General features: G+C 54.6%; 1 long non-coding RNA gene and 2 pseudogenes across 1 annotated transcript in view; 1 reads left to right on the forward strand and 2 right to left on the reverse strand.

Moving 5' to 3' along the window:
• The window catches only part of LOC137466917 (uncharacterized), a 142,864-nt gene extending 136,152 nt beyond the window's left edge, over positions 1-6,712 (reverse strand). The window contains exon 1 of the long non-coding RNA XR_010995338.1: positions 6,600-6,712. This is a non-coding gene — a long non-coding RNA (uncharacterized lncRNA). The remainder of the gene's footprint in view (positions 1-6,599) is intronic.
• The window catches only part of LOC137466906 (zinc finger protein 850-like), an 807,951-nt pseudogene that overhangs the window by 565,125 nt on the left and 220,969 nt on the right, over positions 1-21,857 (reverse strand).
• Positions 1-21,857, forward strand: part of LOC137466908 (zinc finger protein 850-like) — a 743,182-nt pseudogene that overhangs the window by 556,055 nt on the left and 165,270 nt on the right.

Consider the following 21,857-nt stretch of genomic DNA (forward strand, 5'->3'; position numbering starts at 1 on the left):
AATTTATTAAATTGTCCAAATATAAATTTAGAGAATAACAACGAAAAGCCACTATCAAAAAAAGGTCAGTGCCGAGCCCGGGATCGGCGCTGGGTGAGACACAGGTTTGACCACTACAGCATAGGGTCCCCTATGTTCACCCCGACTGTCCTGTCCAAGTGATTTATATATGGTTTTTCTTGCCTGAGGCAAAGTCTCTTTCTTCTTTTCTGGGCTGCACCTATTCATGTGGAGTTCCTTCACTGTGGCAAGTTGAACAGAACCTGTCTGATCGATCGTGCTCCTGGAGTTCGGTATTCAGATGTATCTCCCTGATGGTTCTGGTTATCTCACTCTCAACTACTTACAGCGTGTTTCTCGTTGGGCGTTCCAAACATGTACATGTCACTTAGGGCCTGTAAGTGGTGCCATTGTGTTCACCTGGATAAGATAAACAGAAGTTTATTACATACAACAACTTGCAGAGTAAAATCTCGGACACTTTGGTATATATGGGATTTGACGCAGAAAAAGGGAATTAGAGAAAGGGAATTGGCTCATAAAATGAGAAAAAGACGAGAATGGAGATGCGTGAGGGAAAGAGAATGAAGAGAGAAACAAAAAGATTAGCATATAGAATAGCATGGTAGGTTAGTGAACACATTTTGGAATAGCAACAGCAAACCGTTTTACCAGCTCAAATGTGCAGCTACCAATAAAACAAAAGCAGCCAGCAAAGCAGTTCAGTAATGTTGTACTTTCTAAATGTCCAGAGGGATTCAGCAAATCAGTACAAACATTCTGAAATACCTTGGCTAATGCTGGAGAATAGGAGGGGAACAGAAGCCCGGTGTTTTAAAAATTCTGCACTGGGACATTGAGCAGTCACTGTGGTGGTGAGATTGTTTCTCCTTGAAGCTGATGAGGGACAAAGCAAACCTCCAGCCAGCCACCCTGCTGAGAGCTTGGCAGTAAAGAGCCTGCAGCCAAGTAGGTGCTTTTCATCAGAAGAATTCAAAATAGTGTGCCAATATCCAAACCTGACCACTGATTGGTTTGACCCAACTTCCTGAAAAAATTAACTTCCATGTCAAACCACGACAAATATGTAAAATGTAACATAAGACACTTGAAAAATGATGAATGCCAAAGGATCTGAGTATTAGATCTTTCCTCAAAGAGAATCCTTTTTGCTAACATCTACATGCCAGGAGCTGCAGTGTAGCACCAGGGAGACAAAGGAACCCACCAGTGCTGAAAAGCACCCATCTCCGAGCCGGCCACGTCCATTCGTTTGCAAATTAGGTCCTTTTCTCCCTGCTGCCAGCTGCGGGTTTGAAATACTGTGAAGCAACCTTCCCGTCCTTGGTGGGGTGCTTAAAAAAATTTACAGAATATTTCTTACCAATATAATATATTTCATACATCTATTTCTCACAAGCACGAATTATCTAAAATACACATAACAATTCCATGATTCCATCTGCTGCATTCAGCCAGGTCCATGTTAGCAGCATTCATTTGCTCACAAAGTCTCCTCAGGCCCAGCTCTTGTGGCCTGAGGCTTCAGCTCCTTCAGCTCCTGGTGCTCAGCTGCTCGTGCTGAACGGGACGACTCGGGGAGAAGAACGCAGTCCATTCAATTCCTTCTGGGACACGGAGAGGGGAGGCTGTGGAAACAGGAGCAGTGTTTGGTGTGGCCTCCTCTCTGCCCTGCACGCCTTTCAGCACTTTGAACCAGCCAGGAGCTTTCTCCAAGAGTGCAATGGAGCAGCTGTTCCTGCTGCCGGGTCTGGCTCTCTCCAATCTCTGACCTTGCCTGCTTTTGTCCCTCTTGCTGTGCCCTCTGCTCCCCCAGGGCTCGGCGGCTGCTGCCCAGGACTGTGGGACTGGCACGGATCCAGGGGTCGAGACCCTCCTTTCTCTGCCCTTGGAGCTGCCTGGGCACAGCAGCCTTTTCCATCTGGAAGCTCCCCATGGACAGGGAGTCCCCAGCTCTGTTCCTTGCACAACCTCCAGGAGCCCAGGGCTGCCATCTCAAGTCCCTGCTGGCCCTGGGGGCTCCCAGGTGGGCACAAGTGGGGCAGCAGAGCCAGCAGGGAGCCTGCGAGTCTCTTCCAGCCCTGTCTGCTCTGAGTTTGGGCCTTGGAGCCTCAGGTGGCCAAAGGCAGCTGCTGCTGGTCCCTCTGTGTGCCCCCGTGTCCAGCAGTGCTGCTCCATCAGTCTGTGCCCAGCCACGGGGAAAAGCCTCAGCCCTGCAGGGCCAGGAGCTGCCGGGCTCTGCCTGAGCAGCTCAGCCAGAGGGAAGGGAGCTGCTCCCCACGGGAACCAGGAGCCAAGGGCTGGAGCACCTCGTTCTGGGGCAGAGCCCAAATTCTGTGAGGGAGTAACAGAGTTATTCACGTGCACTGGTGTGTCAGCTCTGCAGGTGCTGTGCCTGCAAACACATGGCTCGAGGTGTGCAAAAGAATTCTGCAACTCTTGGCTGGAGCAGGATGTCAGCAGTGCTGAACTCCAGCTTAGTCCAAAGCAAACACTTGACACCTCTGCTCATATCTGCTAGATTTTTTACATCAGGGTATCCAGAGAAAAGCAAACAGAGGAGTAAATATTTTCATTGTTTATGAGAAATGTTTCTCATTTTGCTGAACATCTCTTTTTCAGGATGTGTTATCTTCTTAAAGAAAAAGGAAAAGAAAAATGAGAAAAATATGAAAAACAAGAAAAAAATTTGTAGTGAAAATCTTCTTGAACTTTGGATTAAGAGGTAACTGATCTTTTTAAAAGGAGAACTCATTTGCTTTGTGCATGTTCTGATGGTCTGGATCCATCTTACGGACTGACCTCAGCATCCTTTTTTTAAAGACTTTGGGTTTTGTGTCCAATATTAAGATTTTTTTTTTTAATTGGAGTTGAAGCAATAGGAGGATGAGAGATGGATTGTGCACGACTGTGTCTTGAGTACAAAAAAAATTGCAATTTGAAACCTGGACCTAAAGTATTGAAAATGAAACTTACAAATCCCAGTGCATTGTGTGACAGCAGCTTTTCCTATAGGATGTGCAGCATCACAAAGACTTCATCAGTGGGGTTGGGAGGGCTTGGAGCTTTGTCCTGTGCCACTCTGGGATGTCATGAACCAGGACTTCACCTGCCACCATCCCAGGTCACCCTCTGCCACCGCAGCTCCTTGGGCCTTGTGTCCCCAAAGCAGACACAAAGTGTTTCTGCTGCTCCCCCTTTGCACAAACCCACAGAGAGCTGGGATTTTTCCAAGGCTCGTGTCTCCATTGGGCCATATTCCCAAAGAACCAGCAGCACATCCTGATGAATACGGCGAGTTACGTGGATGGTTGTCAGCTCCACTTCCTGCCTAGAAATCCTGAAATTGCTTCTAAATGCTGCTCCTTCAGCTCCTGGACACCTTCTCACACAGAGCTGGGAAAAAAAATCCCCTGGCCACTGGCTAAAAGGTGAGTTATGCCAAAGTTAGAGCCCTGGGGGAAATCTCTGTCCCTCCCTGACGTTTTAATGTATCTGTACATGGGGGTGTGCATGGATGCGTTTTGTATACAAAGGAAGGAGCGTGCAAGCAACGGGACTGACACTTTCAGGGCCCATGCTATTCCATACCCATGGGCACAGAGACATTATGGAAACCCTGGCACAGACAGGGCCTTCTGTCCATGGGTACAGAGACATCCAAGAGCCCCTGGCACACACAGAGCCTTCTGTCCATGGGTACAGAGACATCCAAGAGCCCCTGGCACACACAGAGTCTTCTGTCCATGGGTACAGAGACATCCAAGAGCCCCTGGCACACACAGGCCTGGCACACACAGGCCTGGCAGCACAGGTGGCTTTCCCCACAGGCTGCAGGAGATGAGAAAACAACATTTGCCAACACTGACTGCAAGCCACAGCTCTGGGTGCTCCCCATGAACCTCAGCTCTGGGACCACTGTCTGCCCCAAGCTCCAGAGACTGCAGTGGGAGCCCGGCTGGGCTCTGCCCTGGGGCCATCCTGCAGGGACAGCTGCAAACAGGGAGCATTCCCTTGCCACAAACAGCCAAGCCAGGGCTGCAGGGCAACTGCTCCAGCCCGGAGTGCACTGCTGAGTGCTGTGCTCTGGGGCTGGGGCTCCCCGCACAGGGGACTGCACTGGTGTGCCAGAGGAGACAGAGAAGCTGCAGCTTCAGCCTAACTGAGGTGGGTGCGTGGGCTGGGAAGAGTGGGGAGGCTCAAGGGGATTCACAGAGCTCCTCCTGCTACAAGGACGAGGACAAGGGAGTGGGAACTGAGCAGTGAGGAGAGCTGAGGGCTGGAGAGCAGCTCTGAATGACACTAAAATCCCACTGGACCTCTGAGACATTGCTGCTCCTCAGCCCGTGACAGGATGAGTCCCTAAGCCTGGGGCTCAGCCTTCCTCGTGGTGAGGGGCACCAAGGAAGGCAACAGTGTGATGGAGACTGCCATGGGCTGGGAACTCACTGGGGGAAAAGAGGGAGCAGTTGGGAAGTTCAAGGCAGGTGGGGGACAGAACTGTTCAGAGAAGGGCTGAGCTACAGCTTGAGCAAGCTGCAAAATGTCATTTGGGGTCATCCCAGATTGATTTCATTTCAGAAGCTATTGAACAAGTTTATTTTGGGGTGGTGGCATGTTTTCCCTGGGAGGTGTACACTGCACACTTGAGCTGTGTTGCTGAAGTGCTCCAGCAGGTCTGTACTGCAGGTCACCCCATTTCTTCTTTGGCTGATTGCGGCCCGGTGCTGAGCTCCAGCAGAGCCCTGGCAGAGCCCAGAGCAGCCTCAGCACCTGCAGAGCCCGGCTGCAAGGAGAGAAACCAGAAAGCGCCCGTCAGCTGAAGGCTCCTGTCCCCTTGTCCCAGCCGCCCGCGGTGCCCAGGCCATGCTGGCCGTGCCCAGAGCTGTGCCCAGAGCTGCCCATCCCTGCTGCCTTTGGGAGCAGAGCAGGAGGGCAGGACATGTGCCCAGCCTGCAGCCAGCCATGGCACATCCAGCCCTCAGCAGCTGCCCAGAGCAGGATGCTCCTGTGCTCACTGCCATCTCCCCAAAGCTCTGATCCCACCATGCCAAGCAGATGGGACCCACCTGACGCCATCCCCCGCTGGAAGAAAAGCTGGTCCCAAACCATCTCCTCAGCCTTCTCCAAGGGCACGGCCCATCCATGCCACAGCTGCTCCCAAGCACTTCCTGATCCAGACTGGACCCCAGCTAGAATGCTTCCTCTAGAAAAACACACAACAAATTATTGAAAATAGATTACAGACAAAAAGGGGAACAAGAAAAAAGGTCAAAAATCATATTACTGTCAGGGACTTGAGGAAGGCCCAACCCCTGCATGCCAGGGAAAAACCCACCCACAGGTGAGGGAAGCCCAGGCTTTCTCCCTTCCCCCCTGCACTGCCCCCCAAAATAACGGTGACCCCAAAGCAAACAGGGGCAGTGGAGCAGCCCAAGCCCTTCCTTGCCTGCAGAGCAAAGCAGCCCCTGCACAGGTTCTGGAGTCCCACCTCTGCTCCCACCATGGGGGTTTGTTTGTGTCGGGCTGGCTGCCCCAGCCCCAGCCCCAGCCCGGGGCACGGTGGATGCTGGGGCTGTTGGCAGGGCCAGGAGCCCACTCCCATTTCATCACCACCCCAGCCCATCCCCCCAGCCCTGCCAAAAGCAGCCTGGCAGCCGACTGAAGGATCAGCTGCATCCGCCCCAGCAAAGGGGGAACCTTTGGTTCCTGGCCAGGCTGTGCAATGCCCAAATCTGGGAGCATCCCCCTGCGTGTGGACTCACCTGCAAATTCCCTGTGGAGCCTGGCTTTGGAGAAGGTGCCAGAATCGAAGTCCATCATCCTCAGCTGCCGGTGACCAGGTGGAGGAAGAGGTTGTCATCCTTGATGTCGTCCTCGCTGTCCCCAGCAGCAGCAGCCCCACCTGGTACAGCTCCTCCAGGGACTCCTTCTCCTTCCCTGGGGGTGAGCCCAGGCTGTCTGGGTTCTGCCCAGGGCCCAGAGCTGTCAGGGAACCAGGACAAGCAAAACCAGCTCAGATGGCAGCCACCAGTGCTGGGCAGAGCAGCTCAGCTCCAGCACAAGGGCTGCGTGTTCCCATCTGATGACCCCTGGGCAGTGACACAGGCAGGACAAAATGTCTGGGTTCCATTGCTTCTGATTGCCAAGGCATGTGTGGAACTGTAACTTACTAGGGCCTTGCATCAAAGTGTGCCTGTGGCTCTCTCCCTTCTTCTAGGGCAGATGAATATCTTGCAGCCAGGGATCACATAACAGCTCTTCTAACGAGGGCCTGTCCGAGTGCAGCATGGATAAACACCGCCTGATCAGATCTTGACACTCTGGGCAGAGAAACCAGAACCCGCCGGTCAGCTGGAGAAGGCTCCTGTTGGCTTTGCCCCACTATTCCCGTGCCCAGGCCATGCTGGATGTGCTCAGAGCTGGGCCTAAACTCCCCCATCAATTCCCTGTTTTGGAGGAGAGCAGGAGAGCGGGACATGTGCCACCTCCTCAGCAGCTGCCAGAGCGGGATGCTCACGAGCTGCTGCTGTCTCCCAGCACTGGCATTGCCCCCGTGGCCAGAGATGAGGATCCACCTTGAGAGAGCCGTTGTGGCAGTGAGAGCTGATGGTCCCAGCTGATGTTCTGGCTCCTCCTGAAAGGGTGCTCCCCACAGACCATCTGGTGCAGCAGGATGCCCAGGGACCAGATGGTAGCTGGCTTGCCGTAGTAAAATCGAAAGTGGGTCCATTCTGGGGGCCTGTATGACCGTGTTCCTGTGGAATACAGATGGGGTTCATCAGGGGGATGCTGCTGCTCCCAGAGCCTGGCCCCAGCATCCCTGGGCGTGTGGGGGCTGCCCCAGTGGCACACGGGGTGACCCGATGCCCTCTCGCCAGCACCTGGGACTTGTGTACAGACTCGGGGTAGGAAAAGAAGCCACTGGGGTTTGAAGAGGGCAGCAGAAGTCCTGGCAAGGCCCAACCATGAGGAGGAAAAACCCACCCAGTGCTTGGGAAAACCATGCCTTCATCCTCCCTGCCTGCACTGCCCAAAAACATCATGAATCCAAAACAAACCAGGTGAGTGGAGCAGTCCAAGCCCTTTCGCACCTGCACACCAAACCAGCTGGGACACAGGTTACGGCCTCCCTCTCTGCTACCCCCACCCACCCGTGTTTTTGTTGGGCTGACTGCCCCAGCCCCAGCCCCAGTCTTGGGCAGAGTGGTGGGCAAAGGCTGCCAGCAGGGCTGGAAGCTGGCTCCCCACCCAGCCCTGCTCAAACGCAACTCAGCTGAAATCTCAGTGCCACGAAGGGCAGCAAAAGGGAGAATCCCCGCTGCCACAGCCAGCTTGGGCTGTGAGATGTTTGGCCATGAGATGCCAGGACCGAGAGCACACCCCTGCATGGCCTCACCTGCAAAGCGAGTGTAGGCTGTGTCTTGCAGGTAGGTGCCACAGCCAAAGTCGATCAATTTGGCCTGCCCAGTGGCCAGGTCAACCAGGATGTTCCCTGGTTTGATGTCCCTGTGCAGGACCCCACAGCTGGTGCAGTGCTGCACGGCCTCCAGCACCTGGCGGAACAGATCCCGCGCCACCTCCTCGGACAGGAACCCCCGTGCCCGAATGAAATGGTGCAGATCCTGAGAGCACTCTGGGCGTTCCAGCACGATCAAGATGTATTTGGGGAGCTCAAGCCACTCCAGCAGCTGGACGACACCGGGGAAGCCAGTGGAGACCTTCTCCAGCAGCACGATCTCCAGGGGTGCGCTGGTGCCGTCGGGCTGCGGGAGGAGCACGATGCCATCAGTGGGGCTGATGCCGTGCCGGGGGTCAGGAACTCCTCACCCAGCCCGGGATGCTCTTCGCCCTGCGCTGGCCCCACGCCCGCTCTCCCTGGAGGCGTCCTGGTGGCTCCCACCCTGTCGGGCCTCGGCTCATCCCCGCCCGGCACGGCCCGGCTTCTGCCGCTGGCCCCGCTCACTCACCAGCTCGCCCCAGTGCCGGACGCGGTTCCTTGGCACCCTTTTGATGGCCACCTGCAAGCCAAGAGCAGCAGCGGGCTGAGATCGCCGCCCACCATGCCCAGCCTCAGCCCCAGCCCCAGCTCCAGCCCCATCCTCCCCCTCCTCCTCCTCCTCCTCCCCCCTCTCCCCCTCTCCCTTCTCCTTTTCCTTCTATCCCTCCTCCTCCCCCTCCTCTCCCTCCTCCTCCTCCTCCTCCTCCTCCGCCCGCCGCCGGCCCCGCCGCTCACCGGGGCGCCGTCCGAGAGCCGCGTGGCCGCGAAGACGCTGCCGAAGCCGCCGCTGCCCAGCAGCGAACCCAGCCGGTACCGCTCCTTCAGGCCCTGCTGCGCCTTCCCTGCGGGCGGGACGCGGCTGTCAGCGCTCGGCCCGGGGCCAGGAGCGGCCCCCGAGCGCCCCCCGACCGCCCCGGGCCGGCCCTTCCCAGGCGTTCGCTCCCGGCAACGGGACAGCGGCGGCTCGGGGGCGGCGGCCGCGCTGCCGAGCGGCGGAGCTCGGGCCGGGGAAGCCGCAGCGGAGGCGGCGGCAGCGGCCGCGCCGCGTGTGTCCTCCGCGGGGCCCGGGAGGAGCCGGGGCCGGGGCCAGGCTCGGGCCAGGCGGAGCCAGAGGGAGGCGATGCCGCCCCAGCCCCAGGCACCGATGCCCGCCCAGAAGCGCCACCGCCAGCACGGCCAGAGCCGGGCGGAGGCGAGACCCCGGCGGGACGGCCGGGGGCGGGGATGGGGCAGCCCCGCCCGGAGCCGGGGGCGGGCCGGGGGCATGGCCCGGCCGGGAATGGGGAGAGAGAGACTGGGAGAGGAGGGGACAGCGGGAAAGGGAGAGCGGGAGACGGTGCGGGACAGCGGGAGAGGGAGAGGAGAATCAAGAGGGAGTCTCTGCTTTAGCTGCTGCTGCCGCTGCTGCTGCCGCCGCTGCTGCTGCTGCTGCAACTGAAGCTCCGGGGCCGTTTGTCCCCGTGTCCGTTTTTCCGTTGCCCGCTCACCCCCACGCCCAGCCCCACACTCCCTGCGGGCAGCCCCTGAGCCCGTCCAAAGACGGGAACTTTGCCCTGTTCAGCCCAGACCCAGAGTCTGGACTCCTGCACGGGGGCAGAGGTATCTCCTCGGTCGCTGCCGTGCATTGTCCAAGCTGAGGATCAAACCCTATCGGGGCACATTCCTTGGCTGAAGGATTCCCTGGTCCTGGTCCTGCACTTATGGCTCCAGCGTTGCTTTCCAGTGAATACTGGAAGGCAAACTGTTTAGGTCATGGTACTTTAGAGTGTCTAGAACTCGCTAAGTCACTGATCTTAGAGGTGAGATGCATTTGGAATTAATGGGATGGAGAAGTAGTGCAAGATGGAAAAAAGGGAGCAGAGAAATAAATAGAGGAAACCTCTTGGACTGTTTCTTTCAATTTTCATTTCACTTCTGGAAAGCTGTTTCAGTTTTCCAGGAATCTTTTCCACAGTCCTGTTTTCTCTTTTCAAGAACCTTTCCTGGGGAACCAGGTTGAGCTCCTGTCACAAGATGTGCCACCACCTGCAGCTTCTCTTGGCTTTCCACAGCGGGTGTGCAGCAGGAGTCTTGCAGCCAAGCAGGACAAAGGTTTGGAGAACTTGACAGCTTGTCCTTTCTTTTCCTGGTGAGCTGGGGAGTTGTGCCATTGGTGAGGTTTTCATTGTGACTGTTCCAGCCTTGGGAAACAGGAGGTGGAACCAGGACTTGTTAGGGAATACAAGCCTGACTGAATGCAGAGAAGGAATCTCCAGAGCCCGCAGCCAGAAATGGAGAGTTGTGTGATAATCATTCCCACATCTCCATGGACACCTGGAAAGTGATCTAGAACATGAAAATGGGACAGAGGGAGTTTGTTTCTGTGTTCAGTTTGGGTGATTCTACATCTCCAGAGCTGGTATAAATCAAGAGCACAGTCAGTTCATGATAAGCACCAGAACAGGCTGGACCTCTGAGAGTAGGTGATGGAAGGAATTTGAAAAGGAGAAATGCAGGGAATGACTTGGTGGAGTGTGCCAGGAGCAGGGCAGGTCCCGCTGCAGGAAAAGCCCCAGGCCAGCCCCAGCACAGGGAATGCCTCGGGCACAAGGGCAGAGTGCCGTGCTGGGAGCTGTGCCAGGGAGAGCCTGAGGCACCAAAGGCGCCTTGGCAGCAGCAGCTGCTTGCAGGGCATGGCCAGAAGCCTCCCTTGGCAAGCCGGCCTGGTGGCCAGCACTGCAGAGCTGCTGCCTCAGGGCTCATTTCTGGCTGGGCTCCGCCCCAGCCCACAGAGTGTGACCTCAGCCCTGACTCTGCCACGGCCCTTGTGCCTGAGCCCTGCAAAGCCCAAAGGTCACCTGTGCCCCCCTGGCTGTGCCAGCCCCTGGGGCAGGGGGAGGAAAGGCAGAGAAGGGGCTGGGTTTGGCTCTGGGATGTGGGGTCCAGCAGAGACCATGAGGAGTCGAGGCAGTGGATGGAGTGCACTGAGCAGCCCCTTCTGCCCGTGCAGTCCTGGAATGGTTTGGATGGGAAGAGCTCTGCAGTGCTCATCTCATCCAAACCCCGCCATGAGCAGGGACATCTTTCACCAGATCAGGTTGTTCAGAGCCCTGTCCCAGCTGGACTTGAATGTTTCTAGGAATGGGGCACTGACCACCTCCCTGGGAACCTGTCCTGGTGTATCACCACCCTCATCATCAAACATTTACTCCTTATCTGTTCTTATCTGAACCTCCCTTCCTTTAGTTTAAAACCACCCCCCTTTGTCCCGTTGTGACAGGCCCTACTAAAACCTTTGTCCACCCTTGTATTCCCAGTGAGCCGGGTTTCCATGGCAACTGCCAGGACAGGTGACCCAGGTGTCACCCCCAGTGAGGGCTGCCATGGAAACAGTGCCCAGCACTGCCCCTTTCTGTCGGGCTGACCTGGCCTTTGGCCCTGGCCCTGGCGTTTGCTGCTGGTTCCGCGGCGCCTGACCGGCCAGCGCGGCACAGGGCAGGTGGCCATGGCACAAGCCCCCAGCAAGGGATCCCCTCTGGCTCTGGGCAGTGACAGCAGCCCTGAGCAAGGGGCCAGGGCAGGTTTCCATGGCACCAACCATCACAACGGCTCCAGGAGCAGAGTGACTCTTGCCAAGGAACTCTGTGGTGCTGTTGCTTAATATTAAATCTGGTTTTTGCTGATCCCTTGCTGGGGATTTTTTCAGCGCTCTCAAGCCCTCGTTGGTAACAGGGTGAAGGAGCCCTGGCCCAGGCTCTGGCCCTCGGGGACACGGGGACGCTGCCGGGGGGTCCCTGTCCCCCTGTCCCAACCCCCACAGCCCCAGCTCCCATCCCCGTGTCAGGCTCTGGGGTCGATCTCGTGGTACATCCTCTGGGGGAGGCTGCGGCGCTGGGGGTGGGGGGACGCGGAGGGACAGGTGACCCCGCTGTGCACGAGCAGCGTTGGACTTCTCTGGGGGGAACTGGGAGGGGGGGCTGGGGTGGAGTGACCTCCCCAGTGACCTCACACAGCCCCTGTGATGTCACAGAACCCCTGTGATGTCACACAGCCCCTGTGATGTCACACAGCCCACTCTGAGAGGTAACAGGCCACCTGTGATTTCATACAGGTGTCCTGTGAGGTCACAGCCTGCTCTTTGAGGTCCCAGTCTGCTCTGTGATATCACAAAATCTGCCCTGTGATGTCACAGCCCAGCCTGTGATGTCAGAGCCAGCTCTATGATGGCACAGCCACCTTTGTTATAGCATGCAGCCATGCTGTGATGTCACAGCCTGCTCTGTGATTTCTCAGTCAGCTCTGTGATGTCACAACCCACTCTGTATTGTCTCAGCCTTCTCTGTGACATCACACAGATGCTCTGTGATGTCACAGAGCCCTTTTCTATGATGGCAGAGTCTTCTCTGTGGCCTCACAGCCCGTTCTGTGATGTCACACAGCCAGCCTGTAATGTCACAGCTGTCTTTGGGACATCACAACCTCCTCTGTGATGTCACAGCCTGCTCTGTGATGTCACAGCCTGCTCTGTGGTGGCAGAACTCACTTAACATGTCACACAGCACCTCTGTGGGCTCACAGACCCACCCTGTGATGTCACAACACCTTCAGTGATGGAACACAGCCACCCTATAATGTCACAGCACACTCTTTGACCTCACAGCTTGCTCTGCTCTGTGATGTCATACAGGCATGCTCTGATGTCACAGCCTGCTCTGTGATGTCACATAATAAACCAGGGATGTCACAGCCAACTATATGATGTCACAACCTGGTCTGTGATGTCACACAATCACAGAATCACAGAATTACTGGGTTGGAAGAGACCTTTAAGATCATCAAGTCCAACCCATGCCCTGACACCACCTCAGCTAAACCATGGCACTGAGTGCCACATCCAGTCTTTTTTTAAACACATCCCATGATGGTGACTCAACCACCTCCCTGGACAGACAGTTCCAGTACTTTATCACCCTTTCCATAAAAAAACTTTTTTCCTAATATCCAACCTAAATTTCCCTTCGTACAGCTTAAGACACTGACCTCTGGTCCTGTCAGTTGCTGTGAGGAGAAAGAGACCGACCCCCACCTGACTGCAACCACCTTTCAGGGAGTGTGGAGAGTGATAAGGTCACCTCTGAGTCTTCTCCAAGCGAAACAAACCCAGCTCCCTCAGTCGTTCCTCACAGGACTTGTGCTCCAGACCCCTCACCAGCTTTGTTGTCCTTCTCTGGACACACTCCAGCCCCTCCATCTCCTTCCTAAATTGGGGAGCCCAGAACTGGACACAGCACTCGAGGAACGGTGCCAGTACAGGGGAAGAATGCCAAGTACACCAGTGCCAAGTCCAGGGGAAGAATGACCTCCCTGCTCCTGCTGGCCACACCATTCCTGATCCAGGCCAGGAGCCATTGGCCTTCTTGGCCACCTGGGCACACTGCTGGCTCACGTCCAGCCTGCTGTTGACCAGTGCCCCCAGGTCCCTTTCTGCCTGGGCACTGTTCAGCAGCGCCGTCCCCAGCCTGGAGCAGGGCAGGGGGTTGTTGTGGCCAAAATGCAGGACTGGGCACTTGGACTTAGTAAACTACATCTTACTGGACTCTGCCCATCTATCCAACCATTCCAGGTCTCCCTGCAGAGCACTCCTACATTCCAATAGATGGACACATGCTCCCAGCTTAGTGTCATCTGCAGATTTACTAATGAAAGCCTCGATCCCCTCATGCATGTGGTCAATAAAAATATTGAACAGAGCTGGCCCAGCACAGAGCCCTGAGGGACACCACAGGTGACTGTCCCCAGCTGGATGCAGCACCGCTCACCACCACTCTCTGGGCCGGCCATCCAGCCAGTTCTGAACCCAGCACAGAGTGCTCCTGTCCCAGCCGTGGGCTGCAGCTTTTCCAGGAGTGTGCTGTGGGAGACAGTGTCAAAGGCCTTGCTGGAGTCCAAATAGACACATCCACAGCCTTTCCTGCATCCACCAGGAGGGTCACCTGGTCATAGAAGGAGACCAGGTTGGTCAAACACGACCTAGCCCTCCTAAACCCCTGCTGGCTGGGTCTGACACCCTGGCCATCCTGGAAGTGCTGTGTGATGGCACTCAGTGTGAACTGTTCCATGACCTTACCGGGTACTGAGCTCAGGCTCACTGGCCTGGAATTACCAGGATCATCCTTCCCACCCTTGCTGTAAATGGGTGTCACATTGGGCAGCTTCCAGTCATCTGGGACCTCACCAGTGAGCCAGGACTGCTGGTAAATGATGGAGAGCGGCTTGACAAGCTCATCTGCCAGCTCCGTATCACTGTGGGGTGGATCCTATCAGGTCCCATGGATTTATGAACATCCAAGCAGCTCAGCAGGTCTCTGACTGCCTCCTCTTGGATAACAGTGGTCCACTCTGCTCCCTGACACCATCAACCAGCCCAGGAGGACAGTTTTCCCGAAGGCAAATCATCTTCTCACTAAAAACTGAGGCAAAAAATGGCATTAAGCACCTCTGCCTTCTCCTCATCTGCAGTTATTAAATTCCTCTCCACATCTAAAAAAGAACAAAGCTTGGTTTTACCCTTCCTTTTACCATTGATATATTTATAGAAATATTTTTTATTATCCTTTACAAAAGCTGCCATTTTAAGTTCAAACTGAGCTTTGGCCTCCCTAATTTCTTTCCTACATGCCCTAGCAAGCCCCTTAAATACTTCCTGACAGACCTGACCCTCCTTCCAAAGATCATACATCCTCTTTTTATTCCTAAGTTTCTCCAAAACCTCCTTGCCCATCCAGGCTGGGTATTTGCCTCGTCGACTCATCTTTCGGCACACAGGAACAGTCTTTTCCTGTGCCCTCGAGATGTCTGTTTTGAAGCTTGCCCACATTTCCTGAACGCCTTTGTTTTTAAGGGCTGCTTCCCAAGGAACTCTCTGAATAAGTCTCCTAAGTAGGCCAAAGTCTGCCCTCCAAAGTCCAGTGTAAAAGTCTTATTAGTGTTCCTCCTGACTTCACCAAATATTGAGAATTCTATAATTTCATGATCACTGTGCCCCAAGTGACCTCCAACCACCACATCTCCCACCAGCCCATCTCGATTTACAAACAACAGATCTAGCATAGTCCCTCTCCTGGTAGGCTCACCAGTTGCGAGAAAAAATTGTACTCCACAAACTCTAAAAATTTCCTGGACTGCCTCTTTTCAGCTGTATTGAGTTCCCAGCAGATGTCCAGCAGGTTGAGATCACCTACAAGAACAAGGGCTGATGATCCTGAAACATTCTCTAGCTGCTTATAGAATGAGTTGTCCACCTCTTCTTCCTGGCTGGGTGGCTGACAACTGACTCCCAGTAGGATGTCAGCCTTGTTGGCCTTCCCCCTAAGTCTCACCCATAGTCATTTGACTCCATCATCATTAGTTTCAACACCCACAGCATCAAAACCCTCCCTAATGTAAAGGGCCACCCCTCCACCTCTTCTCCCTTTCCTGTCTTTCCTGAAGAGCTTGCAGCCATCCAGTGCAGCGCTCCAGCCATGTGAGTCGTCCCACCCTGATTCTGTGATGGCAATGACATCACAGCTCTGCTGCTGCACCATGGCCTCCAGCTCTTCTTGTTTGTTACCCATGCTGTGTGCATTGGTGTACATGCACCTCAGCTGGGCTGCTGATTTCACCCCTCACTCAGGCTTACCACCCATGAGCCTGCTTCCAGACAAACCAGCTGCATCCCCTTCCCCTTCCCCCTTCCGACCTAGTTTAAAGCCCTCTCAACAAGTTCTGCCAGTTCATGAGCTAAAATTCTTCTGCCCTTCACAGAAAGATGGAGCCCGTCTGGTCCAAGCAGGCCAGGTGCTGTAAAAGTTGCCCCATGATTAAAGAATACCAAATTTTACCAATGACACCAACCCTTGAGCCACTCGTTGATAATGTGAGCTCTCCTATTGCTTCCAGACAAACCAGCTACATCTCCCTCCCCCTTCAGACCTAGTTTAAAGCCCTCTCAACAAGTTCTGACAGTTCATGAGCTAAAATTCTTCTGCCCTTCACAGAAAGATGGAGCCCGTCTGGTCCAAGGAGGCCAGGTGCTGTAAAAGTTGCCCCATGATTACAGAATCTGAAATTTTGATGATGACACCTACCCTTGAGCCATTCATTGATAATGTGAGCTCTCCTATTGCTTTCAGCGTTTTTCTCAGACTCCAAAGGGACTGAGGAAAAGACTGTCTGTGCCCCTGTCCTATTAAACACCTGACCCAATGCCCTAAAGTCCCTTTTAATTGCCCTGACACTCCTCTTCTCAATCTCATCACTGCCAGCCTGGGGTATCAGCAGTGGGTAATAATCAGAGGGCTGAATCAGCCCAGGCAGTGTGTCAGTGATATCCCGTACCCAGGCCCCAGGGAGGCAGCAGACCTCCCTGTGGGGTGGGTGTGATTGACATATGGGGCCCTCTGTTCCCCTCAGGAGGGAGTCACCCACTATGACTACTCTTCTTCTCTTTTTGGTGTTACAAGTAGTGATCTGTCTTAGAGGTGAGTCATAACTGGGAGGCAGATAATTTTCTTCTAAGTCTTCCTGACTCTCCTGATCCAGGAGCTCATACCTATTCTGAAGTGGCACCTGACTAAGGGATGGGGGCCGAGAGGAGTTTTTATTAATACTTCCCCAAGCAGGGACCCATTTCCAGTCCCCTTTATCCACCAAGCATTCTTCTATTGCCTGACAGTGGGAGGCATTGGAGTCATCTGACCCTTGGTGGGCCTCCCGTAAGGATGGAAGGGCTGAACTCCACCAATCTCTTTCCCTTTCACTTTCCCTGATAATCCTTAGTCTTTCAACTTCCTCTCTACGCTCAGCCACCAGTGTGAGGAGATCATTCACCTGTTCACACCGCAGGCAGATTTCCTCTGCACTGTCCCTGAAACCACTGCTAAGCTCAGTCTGCACAAGAATGAGTCTGTACAGACACATCCTGCCTGGCGGGTTCCATTTGGCTACACAGATTTGCACTAACTAGCGTTTTTGGTTGTGTGAAGCCCATTACTAACAGAAACCCTGAAACCAAACAACAAAAACACCGAAAGCAACACACAGCAAACCTTTCCAGAAGGGGCCACCTGGAAACCTGCAACCCTGCCTGCGCAAACTGTGTGCAAACTGCTACACAAACTGCCATGCCACGCGCTCAAAGCCATGCCATGCCCCTGCTTTCCTGCTCCGGGTCATCGCACTCCCCAGAGGCCTCTTTTAAAGCCCCTGCTTCACACCGCAGCCGAGAAAAACCCCGCCGTGCACCTGTGCAGATGAACGAGCACAACACAACGCACCTGCTAAGCGGCATTATGGAGGTGCATCCCCATCCTGCCCCAGGGAGGGCGGTTTAGGAGCTTAGAAATGCTCCTTGGGCCTCAGCATTGCAGGTAAATGAAGGCAAACCCATTCTTTCTTCACATGGCAAAGAGGAAAACGGTTCCCTGGATACCTGCAACATGGAGCGGAGAAAGATAACCCCAGGTGAATGACTTTGTTTCCCCACCTCCACAAGAACCACCGTGACTCCAGCGCAGAGAAGCGCAGGGTGACCAAGGACGGATGGGACACTGCTGGAGCCAAGAGTCGTGTGCTGTCCTCTGTTTGATCTCTTCCCCACCCCACTCCTGATCTTCCCCACACCCATGCACCCCCACTCTTTCCTTCCCCAACCCAACCTCCATCTACCTCCTCTTTCCTTCTCACTCTCCTGTTTCCTATCCTTTTCTATCTGTCTACTGCACATTTATTGTTAAATAAATTCCCTGTTGTTGACTTTTGTGGATGATCTCCTGGACTGCTGATCATTCTCAAAGGAGAACCCAAAATACACATAGACATAGCTTGACCCACACGCTGAAGACCCTCACTTCTTTATTTATGGCAATTGATTAGCATAAATCATAATAAATATAACTTTAGTTCAATTCTGCGCCATGCACCACATGTCTTCCACAGATGTGGTTGCAATCTGCTGTAATAACAATTAAAAGGGAAGGCAGTAACGGCACCTTGACCACTGATAAACTAAAGGTAATTTGAGATTATGACAGTCTCTTTCAAAGGGTTTCCAATCTTGGTGACATCTTGTTAATGACACTTATTATCCCATTGAGGGTAAAGCCACAGCTTTTCTTTTAACAATACTCTATGCCTTATACCCAGTTATAGTGCTGATTAAATCCCAATGGAACTGTCCTCTGTCTGTTAGAACATACCAGTGTGAGCCCCAAATGGGAGCACAAGCCCAGCTGTGGATGTTGATGCCTGACTGGACAGGAACAGCAAGGATTTCTTTGTGAAAATAATACTATTGACAACTCAGACATTTGCCTTGACCTTTAAGAAAATGTCAATATTGGGTTGAAACCCCAGCAACTGTGCTTGCATATGTTGGAAATGGATGTATCTGTATGAGAACTCTGTGTGATTCTATGTTTACAGAAAACACCACCTGAGAGACATCTGATCGCTCTAATAGCTGTATCTGTAGTTTTAGCAAAATGATGGGCTGCAGCTTTAACAATTCAGCTCCCTCACAACTCACCAATTGCTACAGTCCAACTGCACACCGTGTCAAGTTTCATTGCCTGTCACTGCTGGAGTGAATCTGGCATTGGCAAGAAACTGTTGCAATGGTCTGAGTCCATGCTGAAATGGACAACAGCACACCAGACAAGGAACCCGCATTACCACCCATCGTCAGGCAGAGAAGATACACCATGTCCTGGAAAGAGGGAAGAAAGATAGAGAACATTGCTGGTGGGAAACTATTTTTGGATGGCCACACAGAGCAACTGGAATTTTGAATTTAATGTTGTAGTTTTGTTTGTTTTGGCTTTATTCTGCTTACTGTTTATATTCATCCTGTATATCCTGTCAGAAGATAAACCAAATTATATCCATCCAACATGTAAACCACATACAATGAACTCAGTACATGAAATGCAATATAATTGCAGTATTTCTGAACCATAAATTAGAAAACTTATCAATTAACTGTACCCTTACCTCTAATCTGCAATTCGCCACATCTTTTTGACAAAGACGCAAGAGATAACTGAATTACTGTTCAAGGAGTTGGTAATTTGTATTAAATGTAGCCACAGGGTAAAGGGACTCAGAGCTGGGCACAGGATATGAGGTGTGGCCTCCCCAGTGCCCAGCAGAGAGGGACAATCAGAGCCCGGTCCTGCTGCCCACACTGTGGCTGGCACAGACAACCAGGATGCCCCTGGCATATTCCTGACCAGAATCCCTCCCTCCCCACCCAGCCCCCAATCCCTGCAATAGAGAATGGACATTTTCCTTGGCCCTACATTGTTATTAATATTTTTTAAAAACCACACTTTTTATAGTCTTTCACAGTAGCCATCAGAGTAATTTTAAATGGAGTTTTTGCCGTCCTGATGATCTTTCACCAGGAGGTTGGGACTGAGGGCTGGGACCCAGGGTGGACTAGGTGGGAAAAGCACTTTGGCACTTTGACAAAGGAATTCCTCGGGGATGCTTAGGGGAGGAATAAAGGTGGGACAAGAGGTCTCTGGGAGGAACGGTGGCCATGTCCACCAGGCCTTTGTGACCCACGGTGACATCGTGCCCAGAGGCCATTGTGACACGGGTGCATGTCCTGACCCCTGGGGCTGCCAGTCCCTGCAGTGGCCACTGCCAGGAGAGCAGCTCTCTGAGGAGGCAGCAGCTTCTCTGGAGGCAGCAGCTCCCCTGGGTGATTGTGGCCAGTGTTCACCAGAGCACTACCACAATGCTGAAGGAGGAGGAGGAGAATGCCTACGGCCAGCCCCGTGAGGGGCAGCCACTCAGATCCATGCAGCAAAAGGTGAGGGACAGGGATGGAGGCACAGCTTCCAGAGGGACAGCCCTGGGGCAGAGACAGCCAGGCCGGGCACCAGGCCATGCTCTGTGGAGGGGACAGTGCTGGGATGGGCCAGGCACAGCAATGCCCCAGAGGCAGCGAGCCCAGCTGGGAACCCGGCCCAGCCTGGCTGCTGTGGCCAGCACCTGCCCTGGGGCCAGGCCTGGGCGTGCTGGCACATGGGGGACACTGTGCCCACACAGCCACCTCCATCCCGTGCCTCCTCCTGCTTCCCACAGGTGACCCACAGGCAGCCACAGGCGGCACCTCAGGTCACCTGGACGAACAACACGCCTCACAGCAGTGTCACAGGGCCACAGAGACTGTCCGTGTCGGACTTGCTGTCTCTCCGTGGCCCTCAGCTGCCACTGGTACCTCCCTGCCAGCTCAGCCCTGAAATGCAAAGAGCAGCCTCTGCGAGGGTCAAGCTGCCCCATCTGCCAGCACCAGCAGCAGGAGCAGCCCCTGGGTTTTCTCCCGGAGGCACAGCACGTGCTGTGGGCCCCATGGCCAGAGGCCAGCCAGAGATGGTACCACCTTCACCAAGGGGCACTCTGGCTGCTGGTGGGGCCTGGGAAACGCCTTCCCTGGCAAGGAGAACAGAAGGGCTCTGGTGTGGCTCAGCAGCAAGGCAGGGCCATCACCTGCCACCGGTGCAACCCGCACACGGCCTGCAGATCCACACTGGGACCCAGGCGGCTTGGAAGCACCTGGGGCGCTCTGAGATAGAGGAGCTTGTCAAGGTGCAGGAAGGGCATGGGGGCAACACTTGCAGTGACCTGTTGAGAGGCCTGGGCCCATACCTGTATGAGAACAGGTCCGTCAGGTCCACCTTGAGAACCCCCAAGTGGTTAAGTGCCCGCCAAGAGGCAGAGGGAATTTGTCAGCCAGCCGAGGAAACTGCGCGGCTCAAGCGGCTGTGCCCAGAGGATGAGGAGGCTTTGATGCAGCATCTGCGGAAAAAGAGGGAGGAGCTGGAGGAGGTGGAAGACAAAGTCCATGAAGAGATGTTTAGAGCCATCTTCTCCTCCTTGGATATTGCAGAAAGCCCCATGAGGTCCAAGTGCATCCTCAAGGATGCATCAAGCCTCACCCTGGAGCCAGCTGCAGGCCCCTGGGTCCCACTCAGCACTTGCAGTGTGATCGATGATGCCACAGGAGAGACACAAACCTCCTCAGAACTTGTGTCTCTTGACCAGTTGCTGGCTGAGCTGTGCCCTGTCTGGGACAACTCGCTGTCATGTGATGCTCTCCTCAAGGACTCCACAGGAGAGACAGAAAACAACTCAGGGATTGCACATCCTGACCTGTTGGCAGGCCTGTGCCCTGTCTCTGGTGACTCCCCATCCTGCGCCTTTCTAGACGAGCTTCTGGAAATGTGGGAGGAAGAAGAGTTCCAAGACAGAGCAGTGGCAGGAGGGAGTGACAGCGAGCCAGAGAGCCCGTTGTCTCTCCCACTGCAAGAGAAGGAAGCAGAACCACCAGCTTCTCCCATGGACAGCAATCCCTGCATCGAGCTGCACAGCGAGCCCCTCCCCACGGCCTCACTCGAAGACCCAAATATGTCTGTGGGTTGTGCCTTGCCTGCTGGCCCTGCAGACAAGACCGAGGAAGCTGGCATGGAGGCTGGCCGTGCCCAGCCTGCCCCTCCCCAGGAAAAGCCCTGTGGGGATGAGCTGCCGGCAGGAGCTTGCCCGGTGCCTGCCCAGCCCCTGGCACGCAGTGTTCCTGCCTGCCCTGCTGGCAGCGCAGCCGTCCCGCAGCCCCCGGTCCCACGGCGATGGCGCTCCATGGCCAAGACAGCCCGGCGGGCTCTGTGCCGGCTTTTCTCCTTCGGCTGCCTCCGGGGCAGCTGGAGGAGTGAGCCCGGGGCCAGCACCAGGATGATGCCCAGAGACGCTGGCTCACGCTGAGGACACCCAGCTCCCAGGGACAGCAGCAGCTCCCAGAGCTAACGGCAGCAGGGAGAGAAAAACCCGGGGTACACACCGATGGGTGGGTGGGTGGCACCCAAGGCAGGGTGACAAGGACCAACGTGACACTGCTGGTGACAAGCGTCCGGACCCGTCCTTTGTTTGATCATTTCCCCACCACACCACAGCCTTGCTTTTCCCCCTCTTTCCTTCTCACTCTTCTGTTTCCAGTCCGTTTCAATCTCTCTACCCCACATTTATTGTAAAATAAAATCCCTGTATTTGCCTTTGGTAGATGATCTCCTTGGCACCTTAATTCACACAGAGGCATTCTCACACTAATCAAATCTTAATGGGGGCACACTTGTGCACACAGCACTCGAGGTGTGACCACACCAGTGCCCAGCAGAGAGGCACAATCAGAGCCCCGGTCCTGCTGGCCACACTATGGCTGACACAGAATACAAGGATGCCCCTGGCATATCCCTGACCAGTATTCCACCCTCCCCCGCCCTCCCCATATGAAATATAAAATGGACATTTTCCTTGG

Source organism: Anomalospiza imberbis, unplaced genomic scaffold (assembly GCF_031753505.1).
Source record: "Anomalospiza imberbis isolate Cuckoo-Finch-1a 21T00152 unplaced genomic scaffold, ASM3175350v1 scaffold_47, whole genome shotgun sequence".
NCBI classification, from domain to species: Eukaryota; Metazoa; Chordata; class Aves; order Passeriformes; family Viduidae; genus Anomalospiza; species Anomalospiza imberbis.